The following is a 14,438-nucleotide window of genomic DNA, read 5'->3' on the forward strand; positions in this document are numbered from 1 at the left end:
CCACGGGAATAATGTAAGTTTCCTTACAAACAGATTTAACTATTAATGTCTTGCAGTCGCATATAAGTAGTATTCAGTATTTAGCCTTTTGTTTTTGGGACAAATATCATATAATTTAATGTGAAACTTTGTGAGTGTCGATCTAAAGCACAGAAGATTGATTGACAGCTGAGCGGTCAGCAGCGCGCTACTGCGCTTATAGCCTATATTCTGAATAACTAATGACCAGATAAGTTGATAATATGAGTACAGTGATTCCAAATGAATGTCCAAAAAACTCGTAATATGTTAAATCGAAAGTTTAATAATGCCTTTTCTCGCAGCCCTGCGCTGCGTCCGTGTATATGCGCCGGTGAACATCAAATGCGTGATGACCTTGCACCTTAAATTACCCTAAATTTATAGTCCTAAAGATAAAAGAAAAATAATATTCGAAACTTCAAATTATGTATTTTTATTTGTGTAAACTCACAATAAGGATAAAACTGTGTGCTTATTTAAAATCATTAAAAACATGACGTGCTTTCTGCTGCTTTGGTCAGCGCGTCACAAAAAAAACAGAAACTCAAATACTTTTTTATTCGTTTTGTCAATTTAATTATTATTTAAGTGTAACATATTTCGTATAGGCTTATTTATTTTATTATTATTTCTCAAAACAGAGACGTAGCCTAATCATCCTCTGTTGATTTAAATCTATTTGTTCATTAAACTAAACCCATGGAAGAAATTATGATATTTTAAGGAGATTTATTTATAAATGAGTTAACAACGCGAATCCAGAAAGGAATTTATTTCTAAGACAGCCAGTCTGGCAGGGCGGACATTTCTGTAGCTTTTTTGCGAGCTGCCGCCGTGGGTTTTGTCTAGAAGGGATACAGCAAATGCCGAAAAGTTAAGGATTAGATTTGGAGGTAGGATTATTAGGATGAACACAGCGGCTCTGGCTAAATGAGATACAAATACATCCTACAATCGTGTGAAATTTTGTGTTTAGAGTTGGGTTGGTTGAAGGATTAGGATAAAACAGTGGTCATCCAGTGAGATTTCGTTTGCTGTATCCCTTCTATCCACAACCGCAGGCGTGGCGGGGATGTTTTAGGCATGGCGGGCCGCCACGGTAGAATGTATATAGCGGAAACACTGTATATAAATGCATCATATTTATAGCTATATGAATCAAATGCACAGAATATACAAACTAAAAACTAGAAAATAAGATATGTGGTGGAAAATATGAGTATTACCAGCTGAGAAATATAGGTTATTTGGCAAACATAAGACATTTGTAATTATAAATAAATATATTCATGTAATGTGTGTGTGTTTGTGTATATGTATTATGTTCATGTATATTACATCATAGTTTCTCATACAAATAGTTGTATGTCTCTAACTTTTGACTCAAACTAAAATCCTCTCTTGCTTTGTGTGTGATGTGATGTGATGTAAAACAGGACTTCAGCTGACACAGGAATACTGGAACCTGGAGTGCATTTATGAGCGACCATATTCAAAATAGCAAGTATTTTGTTATAATGTGCAAATGTTTTTTTCTGAAATAGTTTTTTCTATGTTCTTTGGTGGGCAGAGAAGTTCTGAATTGATATACATAATGTAATATGTAGTCCTGACTCATTTTCTTTTTATAATCATGTCATATTGTTATCATGTGTATATTTGGAGTTTCCAAGTGCACTTTTTCTGAAAGGACGCCTGGACTTTTTTGAAATAAAAGCTCACAGAAACAACATTTTTTGGAGTATCATTCTCAAATTTGAATCACAGCATGGTCAGACATTCAGTTCACCTATATGGTGTCCCCAGGTGTCTCACATGACCATTTCATACCTTTTTTGCTAAGTGAATGTTATTTAAAGAAAAACGGAAGTCATTTAATGTATATTTTACCTTGTTTTACTCTGTTTCTTTACTACTCTGAGTTGTTATGACTATTAGGCAACAATATGTCAAGTGTCTAGTTTCAAACAAGACCAGAATTATGAATATAGACCATAGGGTTTAAGAGCTGCAGATGTTTTAGTTTGGAGTTGTCGTTTTTCAGAAAATGCTCAAAAATATAAGTGCTAGCTAACAGGTTAAAAACTGATGGTACACACCCTGAGCTAAGAGATGTATTAACCAAAGATACAATGCTTGGCCCAAGTGTGTCAAAGACATCTTTAGCCAAGTGTGCAGTAATACTCAGACCCGTCGCCAGATCTCAGTCTTAAGGGGGGCATATGAAATGCATGGGAGGGCACACTTATTATTAGCCTACAGTACGTATACTTATAATAATATATAGCCTACTCTATTCGCGCAGCACGTAATCATCACTTTAAACAACCATCAGCAATATGACCAGATAGCCTATAGCCTACACACCACATTACACATAGAAACAATTTTATGAATATCCATAAATCTATACAACATATTACATGTAACACCAGAGACATCTCTCAAACATTGCATTTTAAAGCAGTCAACAGAGGGATATGCATTGCCATGAGACACGTGCGCACACACACACATTCACACACACGCACGCAGACTTTGAACCTACGGTACTGTGGAGGCAGCGCTGTCGTCTCTCCCTTCCCTCCTGTCAGTACAGCGGCAGGCGGCGTTTCTCCGAGCAGAAGCTCCTCATTAATAAAGTGTCCACTCGGAATTAAACTTATGAGTGAGGTCCTTTTCAGAAGCAAGCTGAATCACCGCAGTGAACAAGTCCATATCTTCTGAATGTAGTAGTCTGTTAGGCCCGGGGTCGGGCTCCACGGTAGAGGTCTTCACGGGTCCACTTAGATCCGAAAACCCGAGGTCCGACCCGAGACCCGATCGGGTTCGGGTCTAAAAGTTTCACATGTGCCTCGGACACGGGTCGGGTACAACAATAGCGGCATCGGGTCTCGGGTAATTTAAAAATTAATGTGTTTTTTTTCTGAACGGACCCAAGAAGACCCGAACTCTCTCGCCTGTGTGCGTCAGTGTCCTTTTCAAACCTCTCATCTGTTTGCCAAGAGCGCTTGCGACATTGTGTGGTTGTCGGAAGGTTCATTTTCGTTGAGACAAATATGTCAGTCAATTATAAATGTACATTTTAGCGGTTACGGTGTCTTCGTCAGATAACAAAGTAAAACCAATGGAGCAGCTCGCCAAACTGGTTGCAAGGAGTTTCTTTATGCCTGACTGCTGCGTGTCTTTTGGAGACTGTTGTTGGGCTTTTAACCATTTGCGGATAATATCCATCTTAAAGCAGTATAGCTAAGCGAAAACTCATCCAGTTTAAAAGAAGTGCGGTAACTGTTGAGCGGCTACACTGACGTAGGCTACGTCACGTACGTGTCGTACGTAGCCTCATGAGTCGTGATAGGCTTTTGCAGTGTAGCTAGATTCCCATCAATCAAACAAAATCACACCATTGTTTTTTATATTTTTAATAATTTAATTATAAAGAATACAACATTAATGCAACACAAAATTAGCAACATTAATAATTTAAAATGACAGTATTTTTTTTAAATACTGGGGGGGCACAAGCGTCCTTGAGGGCGGGCCCGGTCCCCTAAGGCCCGCCCATGGCGACGGGTGTGGTAATACTGTCAAGGGGGCAGTTTGCTGGACGTAGCTGTATAACTATGTCAGACAGAGATGAAAATGTAACTGGCTCAAACTGCTAAAAGACAGTTGGGCAAAAAGAAAAATCATAAGAGTTACTAAAAACCAAATTTGATGGAACACTGAGACCAGCAATTTTATCCACAAAATATTTCAAAAAGTTTTCACATAGTATTACAGATGGCACAATACAATCTGTACTACATGGATTAACAAGAGAGTTAAAAATACTAAAAAGAACCTGAGGCCGCTGGCTGTTACTGGCTACTAAGTTGGAAAAAAAATTAGTTTTAGCAGATTTCACTGCTCTTTGGTATGTATATAATGCTTCCTGCATTATTTCGAACGAGATTTGTAGTTTATCTTTTTCCACTTTCTCTCAGCTACTCTACAGCTACATCTGAGAGAGCGGGTAGTGTCATTTAACCAAGTTTTTTCCTCAACCAAGCAAGATAGTCTAAAATCTCAGTGCAGGTAGAGTCAAATAACACCATAAAATCATGCATATAAAGCAACGAGTCTTTAAAAACTATAGAAAACTGTGAAGGAGTTAGTGTTAATTGCCCGCACACTATGTGTAGAAGCACAGTTAGAAATCTCAAAATTAGGAACAACCACAGTAAATAAAACAGGCAGGTGATCTGAAATACACGTGTCACATATTTCACTGATAGTGATACATAAACCATACGACAATACAAGGTCCAAAGTATGCCCTTTTTCGTGGGTCGGGCCACTGACTGATTGCATTAAATTTAATGAATCAATTAGGCTGAGAAAATCTTTATCCAAAGGCTTGGATTCACAGCAGACATGTATATTAAAATTACCAATAATTAAAAACCGATCATATTTTAATGCAGTCCCCGCCACGAATTCTGCAAACTCCTGAATAAAATTCTTATTGTACTTTGGAGGTCGATAAACCACCGCACCGCATCATCATGGGAAAATTTGTCTCAAAGAGCTGTAATTCAAAACTGTTGCAAGCATCCACCGCTATCTCCCGACAGTGAAAAACTGATCTGAATACAGAAGCCAGTCCTCCACCTTTACCGGTAATCCGAGGAGAACTTAAAAAGTCACAGCACGGAGGAAGAAGTTCACAAAAAGGAGTTAACTCACCAGTATTAAGCCAGGTTTCTGTCAAAACCATGAAATCCAGCTCACGTGAAGTGAAAAAATCATTCAGCAAAAAAGTCTTATTAGCTAGAGATCTAGCATTAATTAGAGCCAAACGAAGAGTGGAGTCCTCATTGGCTGACTGCGCCACACGTTTCATTGGGCGAAGATTCGAAGAATCCACCCCACCTCTGCGTACCCGAACCCGCACAGAAGGAGAAGACACAGGCAACAGGTCGACCTCGGAAGTCAGCATGGGGAATACAGGACAGAGCTACCTGCGTCTCATCTGCAGCGAGCGCCAGGCGCCTGGAACGCAACATCCATCATGAGGTGACGTAACTATCACAGGTCGGAGCGGACCACAGATGCCGTGAGTCTCGCCCCTCCCTAGTTTCCACCTCGAGGAGATCCCAAGAACACCCCAATGACCAGACACACAAGGAGCGTAAGTGAATTAAAACAAACTTTACAACGGGGCCTAGTGAGATGAGCGTGCCGGTAAGTATACAAACAGACGTACTGGATTCTTGGCCTTCGTGGTGTAGGTAAGCATGCAGAAGAAATGCACGGGATCTTGGCTTGGGCCGTGCAGGTGAGTATACAGGAGTGATACACTGGCTCTTAGCTCTTGGTGTACAGGGGAGTATACAGGATGACACGCTGATTCCTTGCTTTGGGCTTGGCAGTGGAGTATACAAGGGTAATACGCTGGCTCTTAGCTGTGGGCGTACAGGTGAGTACACAGAATGACACACTGAACCTTTACGTCGGACACACAGGTGAGTACACAAGGGTAATACACTGGCTCTTAACTTTGGGCACACAGGTGAGTATACCGGGGTACTCTGGATCTTTACTTGGGCATACAGGTGAGTATACAAAGGTAATACGCTGGCTCTTAGCTTTGAGCGTACAGATGAGTATTCAGAAGGGCACACTGGGTCTTACTTTGGGCATACAGGTGAGTATACAAGGGCAATACGCTGGCTCTTAGCTTTGGCATACAGATGAGTATATAGAAGGGCACACTGGGTATTTACTTTGGGCATACAGGTGAGTATACAAGGGCAATACGCTGGCTCTTAGCCTTGGGCGTACAGGTGAATATACAAAGGGCACACTGGGTCTTTACTTTGGGCATACAGGTGAGTATACAAGAGCAACATGCTGGCTCTTAGCTTTGGGCGTAAAGATGAGTATACAGAAGGGCACACTGGGTCTTTACTTTGGGCATACAGGTGAGTATACAAGGGCAACACGCTGGCTCTTAGCTTTGGGCGTACAGGTGAGTACACAGAAGGGCACACTAGGTCTTTACTTTGGCTTCAGTGGATATATGGGGAAAGATACACCACCTCTTGACTTCGAACAAGGGCAGATGGAGGTACGGGTCGGAGCTGCTGCTTGTTGGGCCTAACGCGGCCTCAGCTGGTGTCACCACAACGGGTCAATTCAGGTGGGTTGTTGCGCCAAGTATGTACCACAGGAATGGATCGAACGCTTCCCTCTCCTCTCTTCCAACTGACAGGACAAGAGATTTAGACAGGGGCGGCCTCTGAAATCACTCAACAGACAGGTAACCATACACAGAGACAACACAGCTAGTTTTCCATGCAGCAGCCGATACTTCCCTCCGTTGATGTTCCCCACAATAGTCACACAGTTCCTTACTTGCTACCGTTGCCTCGCCACCACTCGGTGGGGAAAGGGATCAAATGTCACAAGCAGGCATGTATAGAAAAGTGGTCATCCACCAGCACCAGTACACGCTCTCTCAACAGGGTCTCCTTCCCGGCCTAAGGAGTGAATGCTGACAACAGGGAAACGGCACAACACTGCAATACTCAGGTGTACACACGTCAAAGAAAAGACTCACCCACTGCACTTAACACACTCCAGTGAAATAGGGTCAGCACACCACGTTTGACTGGGGATTCATCCTGGATAATCAAAGTCACTGATACAGCGGATGGCCAGGTATGAATGTAACAGCCACGACAATGTAACGTACTCCCTCCTTAGCAGGTTCCGGCTCACCCACCAATCCTTTCCGCGGTGGGGCCGCTTACACACTGATCACAACTCACAAGAGGTGCACTGATATTCCACACTTGTAAGTAACACACTGATACGACGACAATTCAGCGTACTCACAATTCCATTGACACTAGATCTTTTCCCTTTCCTTCCAGATAATTCACGGGAACACCGCCGGCAGTACAATATCCTCGTTCCTGCCTCCTTGCACTGTATTTCCGGCAGGTCTTCAATGCATACGATTTCTTCAAAGGAAATAACATAGGTCAATATGACACTTCAATGAAGGTAATCCTTATACTCAAACCTTGTGTGTGTCCACGGCCAATCCTCAAGTTCACTTTGCCCAATCCTTAATATCCACCATACATCCGTCTCTCCAATAACCTCCACCGCTCTGTCTCACCTGCAGTATCTGCTGGAATAAAACTTTCCCTTCCTGGGTTTTCGATGCCCTATTTATATGCCTCCTCTTCCTTGAATTGCCCAATCATCAACCGCTATACTCATCTGCACACCTGCTGCCAATAAAACCCAGATTTGGGTTGCCCGGAGTTCCCGGAAGTGATTAGTTCCGGGCAGGGCCGGATTAACCATACGGGCAACTGGGCAATTGCCCAGGGGCCCAAGACCTCCAAAGGGCCCAGGGCAGCAAGGGCACGAGCAAAATACTGTATCTGGTAATCGCCCGCTCGCCGCTTTATATTAAACAAACTGTCAACATGGGCTTTTGCGCTGCAAATAGAGACGCTGCGCTTATTACTTTGAACGTGAGTTGAGAGCGGTTGAGTCTCATGCGGACTGACCAATGAAGAGAGGGCCTCAGGTTAAGACCCTCTCCTCATTGGTCAGTCCGCATGAGGTGGGTCAAAGGTTCGCCGAGCATTAAGTGACGCAAGGCGCGTTGGTACAACAGAAAAAACAAGACACGGAGAAGCTAAGTGGGAGTGCGAAGCGGAAATTAAAAAAGGAAAAGGACATCAGAAACGCAGAAAATGTAAAGTATAAACAGTGGTGTAGTCTATGTGATACGCAGGTATCTGCGCGATCCGATCGGGGTATGAAATCAAATTACTACAGCGGCGCAAAAGTGACTGGGGAGCAGAGAACCCACAGGCGAGTGACAGAAAAGTAGCGCGAGAGCGATTCCAGTTATCACATGGAGAAATCTGCTTTGAATCGCTCTCGCGGTACTTTGACATCATCAAGAGGTCTGCTTAGCGCCAAATGAAGTCGAACCTGCAGTGTAGCTGCTCACGCGACACTGTAAACAAACCGAACATGTGGAAAAGTGAACGAGTGGAGCAGTGCACAACATAAAATCCGGATAGTTAACAACGCACATGTGAGTAAACAACATTTAAATCATCAATCCAGTTTATTACTTTATCTGGAGGTAAGGCTCCACTAAAATAAAATAAGCCCATGTTTATGTCCTGATGTTTTTTAGCTGCCTTCCAGCATGTTTGCTTGTGCTTCACAGTGTTAAACTTACTTTCCCTGTGTTCATTTATATCTACGTTCAAGATGTAGCCTATATGATCTTAAACTTCTGTGAGAGAAATCATGTCTGGGTTGATGTTCAGTTCAGACTTGCAAATTAAAGATCATTTTCTTCACTTTGGTTTGGGTGTCTAATATTAGGCTATATGATGGTTTTGTAATAATAATTAAGTAAAAGCCTATTTTCATTTTTAGACAATGCTTGTATATGCAAAAAATAAGCTTTTTATATCAATGACTGTGCAAATTAGAGTTAATCCATGGTCATCTTAAATGTGTATTAATTAAAAAGTTCTGTTAAGTCAGATTCCGTCAACGACGAGGACAACTCAGCTAAGTTAGCCAGGACTTTTCTACACCGCCAGCTTATGTTTACAGCCCGGAGATTATACAGATACTGATGTGTTTTGTTTTCATAACATCATATGTGAGTGAATGTCTTTGATAGGGGACATAGTAGTGCATTTGTATGAGCATTTAAATATTTGTAAATCAAAGTACACCTGATGACAGTTAGAATTTGAAGTATTGAGTATATGTACTGTATAATACAGTAATATATTCTGTATATGACCATATTATGGTGATGATGGGGCCCTTGAATATTGTTGCCCAGGGTATAACAAAGTGTTAATCTGGCCCTGGTTCCGGGCGGAACTAATCTCCACCACTTAAGGTTCCGCCCTTCAAAAGTCACTCCGTGACATAACCAGGTAAGCCGCTAATCTGACCAAGACACCGCTGCGCTTCCCCAGTCGTCTCCAACGCTTCTTGCATGGAACACCGCATAATGATCGGCATATAAACGCCGGTATATCTGCCAGGAAGGGTGGATGGCCTGTAGTTTGATGGTTTCCCAACACATATCTTCCGGACATTGTATCCTTAGAAGCTCCAATATTATAAAGTGATTGGCGACCATAAATGAGCAAGGCAGAGACATCGCGATAACATACACAAACAAATAAAGCAATAGCAAATAGAAGACAACACGGAGACAGACGGCATGCCATAAACACGGGCGCCATCTTGAAATCCGTATGTAAATTTAATAGATGTCTAACCATAGCCCAAAAATAAATGAAATGAAATTAAATAATAAACCAAACACCTTGTAATATATGTTGACTCTGCTTACATGATGCAATATCATATATCTCACAAGTTATTTTGTCAGAAAATGACCAAATGCAGTTTTAGTTTTATTTTGTCTAGAAGTGGGTTACTCATAGCCGTACTATATTGAGTCTATAGTTAACCTATGCAGTGCAATGACGGCTGTTGCTTGCTGGTTAATAAACTTAGTTGTTGTCTAATTTTGCAAATATCGTGTACATGTGTGCTAATTTGAGCAATTTTGGTAATTATGTCATTACTTTGTCATTTCCTTTGTATGTCTCCTTTGTATTCACTGTGCTCTGATATGTAATGTAAATAAAAATAGTCCTTGTATATTAATAGAGAACATACTGTCTGATAGAGATGCACAGATCAGCTCTTATGCCATCCAAATCCTCTTTTAAAAATACCCCCCCTCCCAAATATCCTAATATAATTTTTTTTTATTTTAATGTTCGCACCCTCGACCCGATCATCACATTACATTGAAAGAGCTCAGATGCAAAACCCTCTTAGTGCGCCTGACTCTTAATGGATTTGGCAAACAAATCTGTATTTCTGAATTGATTAACCCTTTCCCCGCTAGCGTTTTTTCCCAGCCAGCGACAGCATTTTTTAATTACGCTTTAATGCAAATTCATTTTAACGCCACTAATTTTATTAACGTGCGTTTAACGCAACACACAATTTCTGTTTGACCCTTGGTCCAGCCCACAGCTGGATGAATTGAGACGCAGCAAGGACCCGCACTGTCTAGATGAGTCGGAGGTTTTCATAAAAATGAGAACATCTCGTCTATCGAATCCAATGCTCCTAATGGTCATTAAACATCTAAAATGACATCTAAAAAAACATCTATCTGTAAGTTTCCTGAGAGGTGTACCGTTTACTTTTACCGTACTTCATTTACTTTTTGGTTTCGTTTTTAAAGCATGCAGAAATTATAGAAAACAGACTGCAGGACTTGCTTGATGTTGAAATAATTATTAAGAGAGATAAAGTTCGGTACCTGATTGATATTAAACAAGTTATTAAGAGTGACAAGACTCAAAAGCGATCTTCCTGACGCTGATGTCTGAAGCGCATGCACACAAACACGCGAGTGCGTGACCCCGATATTTATAGACATCTACACAAAATTACAGTTTTAAAAATATCTGTTTTGACAAGAATTCACACAGATATGACCTATAATCTGTTATATTAATGGTTTGCCTAACTGTTAAGGAAACATTATGGGGCGGTTTCCCGGACAGGGATTAGACTAGACTAAAACAAAAGCTGTCCAAACTGACAACAACTTGCACTGACAAATCTTAAAATACATCAGGGCCCTTTGTTTTGCCTCAAAATGCACACAGGCATGGCCGTAGCCAGGGTTTGAAAATTACCGAGGGTGGGGTGTTAAGAGTTAACAAATGCTATCCTAGGTGAAAAAAGTGCACTTATATAAAATACACTTTTTAAGTACACTTAGTAAATGTACTATTTTCGTGCACTCATTTTGTGGCTTATATATCTCATTTGTTTTTGGTACTTTTTAAAATTAAGTTAAGAACATCTAAGTGTTATTTTGAGACATCATTTATTTCAATAAAAATCTAGTTGGTACTGGTATTCTTACTTTTTCAGGTAAACTGAAGTATTGCTCAAGTAGAACTTAACTTTTAATAAGTATATTTGTAGCATAACTGTACATAACTTACAAATGTACTTGCTAGTATTTAAGTGGTTTAAGTACATTGAAGCAACTTTATTTTTACCTGGGATCTAAAATATTCTGTCTTTACCTTTTTACACTTTGGGTAGACACTCTGTTTTGAGGGATGGACTGGGACTGCTGGATTATTTATTACTTTTTCATGCAACAATGTTTGTTTTTGTATTCATTTTAATAAGCAATATTATATAACAAAAACGTTACAAGCTTTTAAACAAGAACTAGTTTAGTGCTCTTATTGTTTTCAGCATGACTTTGTTAAAGGTTAACTTTTAAATTAAATGAAATAATAGAATTCTTAATGCTTATGTTTTGTTGAGATTAGCTTTACCGCTTTATGCTACATGTTTTAAAATATTTGGCATATTTTATTTAAACCCAATTCTTCTACATCTTTGTACCAGAGTTATTTTCTGTTTGATACTGTTAATACTCTTACAGACACAATTATGATGATTACTGCTTTTATCTTACCGAATGTAGTATCAGCAACAACCTGCTCGCCCTGAATGATGCGTCTTATTTAATAACTTTCAGTTTCCATGTTGCCAGATATTAGTAGGAAAAATATGCAAAAATAATTGGCCTTAAAAAACAAAGTTTGTCCAAACCTTGTATTTCAGAAATAAATCAGAGAAATCTCTAATACTAACCTATACCTAACAATCACTTTATAGATAATGTCAAAGTGTCACATTAATTGCTAAAACACTATACGTCTAAAGATGATTTTTACAATAGGATCTGGCAACACTGCAAATTCTGTATCCGCGCCGTCGCAGCTTAAACCAATCTTCGTCATTTTACACTAAACTATACAGTAAACTGTCCAAACTTAATTATATATGCAGATTCTTTTTGAAAAACTAATTAGTCATTCAGAGAACTCCAAAAAAAATTTATATGAAAAAATTACAGAGGTCCGGACCTCTGTGACCTCATAGCTGGCTACGGCCATGCACACAGGTAATGTTTTTAGTAAGGCATGTTTGTTAAAGCTAGTTATATTTCCTAATTAATTAAGGCCTAGTCCTGGATTAAGCTAATCCCTGTCCGGTACACCCGTCCCTATATTAAACCCTTGCATTAGCCTACAGTATCTTAAAGCGGTCTGTCTCAATGTCAAAATTAAACAATAAAAGAAAAACATGCGTAAACAGGTGTAGTTCTGTCATGCTTTGTCAGATTCCAACAAATCATGCATTGTTTTAAAGTTTTTTTAATGTTAAAATACAAAAACTAATTTTTGAAAATTTGCTTATCCCAACTCAATTTGCCAGCAAATGATGCAGTACCAAATAGAAATGGAGAAAGAACAAGGTCTTCTAAAGGGAAAATCATATATAAAACTACGGCTGATGGTTCTGTTGAAAATATAAACAGGCTGTTGTAAACATACATTTGCATATAGCATATATATTTGTCCAAATCCATGTTGATTAGAGCATTAAAAACTTGAAAAGTGTTAAATTTAGAACAGATAAAAATGTGAGATTAATTTGCGATTAATCCCGAGTTAACTCATGACAATCATTAATCTAGATAAAATATTTTAATCTATTGACAGCCCTAATAAATATGTAAACATATAATATATCAAATGAAAGAACAGACCCTCTGCTTTCAAACAAACAAACAAACAAAAATAATTTGTTCTCTTTTATCACTAATTTTGAGCAAAAAGCTAAGATAATTGCATTTCTGTAAAGGACTTTTGTTAGCGATTAGATTCAGAATGATGATCAAATAATGCACAGAGTTTTTATTGTTTTTCAATCAGTAGCTGCTTTAGTGTTTTATAAGTTGTGTAAGTGAGCCACCTAGTGGATAATAGCAACAGATAGACGTAAAAACTTGTCATATAAGCGTCATTGGCAGGGAAGCGTTTTCTCTTAATTGACGAAATAACTCATCAATGGAGGGGGAAAGAGTTAAGCAGATTTAAAACTTTTTTAAGAACATATAATGTGTGCCAGGGGCATTCGGTTAATATAATTCTCTCATTTTTGACTGAGGTGGCATTTAGCAGCATTTGTATATGATCTCCTCATTTACTCTCAAGCATGATGATATGATAACATATTACACATTTTAGAGAACGTAAATGATTACATATACCCGTGACACACCCACAACTAATAAAATAAAAATATGACTTGGCTTGCCTGCCTGGCCCACTGATAATCTGCAGTGTCCATGGATATAACTGCAATCGGCTCATCACTATTCTCTAACCTTATACTGTTACTTTGTATGTCAATTTATAACCCCTTATATTTCTGGTAAAATATATAACTGTCTTTTTTTAGTTGTAACGTAATGTATATTTTTACGCCTCACTTTGCTCTTATCAGGTGCAATAAAGGGCGTGTTGGCAGACAGTGTGAATGTCGTAAAGACGAGGTGTCCACTGAGGACCTGGACAAGAATTGCCGTAAGGACAACGGCACAGACATCTGCAGTAACAATGGCGAGTGCGTGTGCGGCACCTGCGAGTGCAAGAAGAGAGACAATCCTGAGGAACGCTACAGCGGCAAGTTCTGCGAGTGCGACAACTTCAACTGCGACCGTTCCAACAATAAACTCTGCGGAGGTACAGGAAGCTTTTTATCACTAAAAGACACTTTGTTACTCAACAGGTCATTAACACAGGAAAAAAAACATCAGACTACAGCCAGGGCTTGATTCTGTTTACGTTTCATATCACCAGATTAAGACTGTTAGTTACTGTAATCTTATTCTCTTTCCTGTAGGACATGGCCGTTGTGAGTGCAGGGTTTGTGTCTGTGATGCTAACTACACTGGAAGCGCGTGTGACTGCTCTCTATAAGTATGACTTGAAGGTTATATGTTCAGTGTCTCGCATGCTGATAGTTTCTATTTTTCCCTCCATGCTTTGTATACTTTGAATCTTTTCTCCTACATACAGTACTGTATCATGACTATTGTCCTTTTGTCCTTTATTTGTTTTCTATCATTTCATCTCATGTATTCCTTTACTTTATATGTTCTTGATTTTTTATCTGCCCCATTTTCACCTTCAGACAGACAATCCAATTTACAAGAGCCCTATTAATAAATTCCAGAATCCAAACTATGGACGTAAAGCTGTTGCTCTCTAAGTTTGTATTTCTCTTTCCTTTCTGCATGCTTTCTTCGGTGTGTGCATTTGTGTGTGTGTGAATATGTATCTGTACCCATGACTCTTATTTCCTATCAATTCCAACCATTTTCAGATTTTTTTAACTTTTCAATTTTTCTATTTGACATCCCTGACATCTTGCAATTTTATGAAGTATTTAAACAATCA

The 14,438-nt window shown here is 39.4% G+C and overlaps 1 protein-coding gene across 1 annotated transcript in view; it reads left to right on the top strand.

The window, feature by feature from the left end:
* The window catches only part of itgb1a (integrin, beta 1a), a 70,763-nt gene that overhangs the window by 54,768 nt on the left and 1,557 nt on the right, over nt 1–14,438 (top strand). The window lies entirely within an intron of this gene.

The sequence above is a fragment of the Misgurnus anguillicaudatus genome, chromosome 25 (assembly GCF_027580225.2).
Source record: "Misgurnus anguillicaudatus chromosome 25, ASM2758022v2, whole genome shotgun sequence".
NCBI classification, from domain to species: domain Eukaryota; kingdom Metazoa; phylum Chordata; class Actinopteri; order Cypriniformes; family Cobitidae; genus Misgurnus; species Misgurnus anguillicaudatus.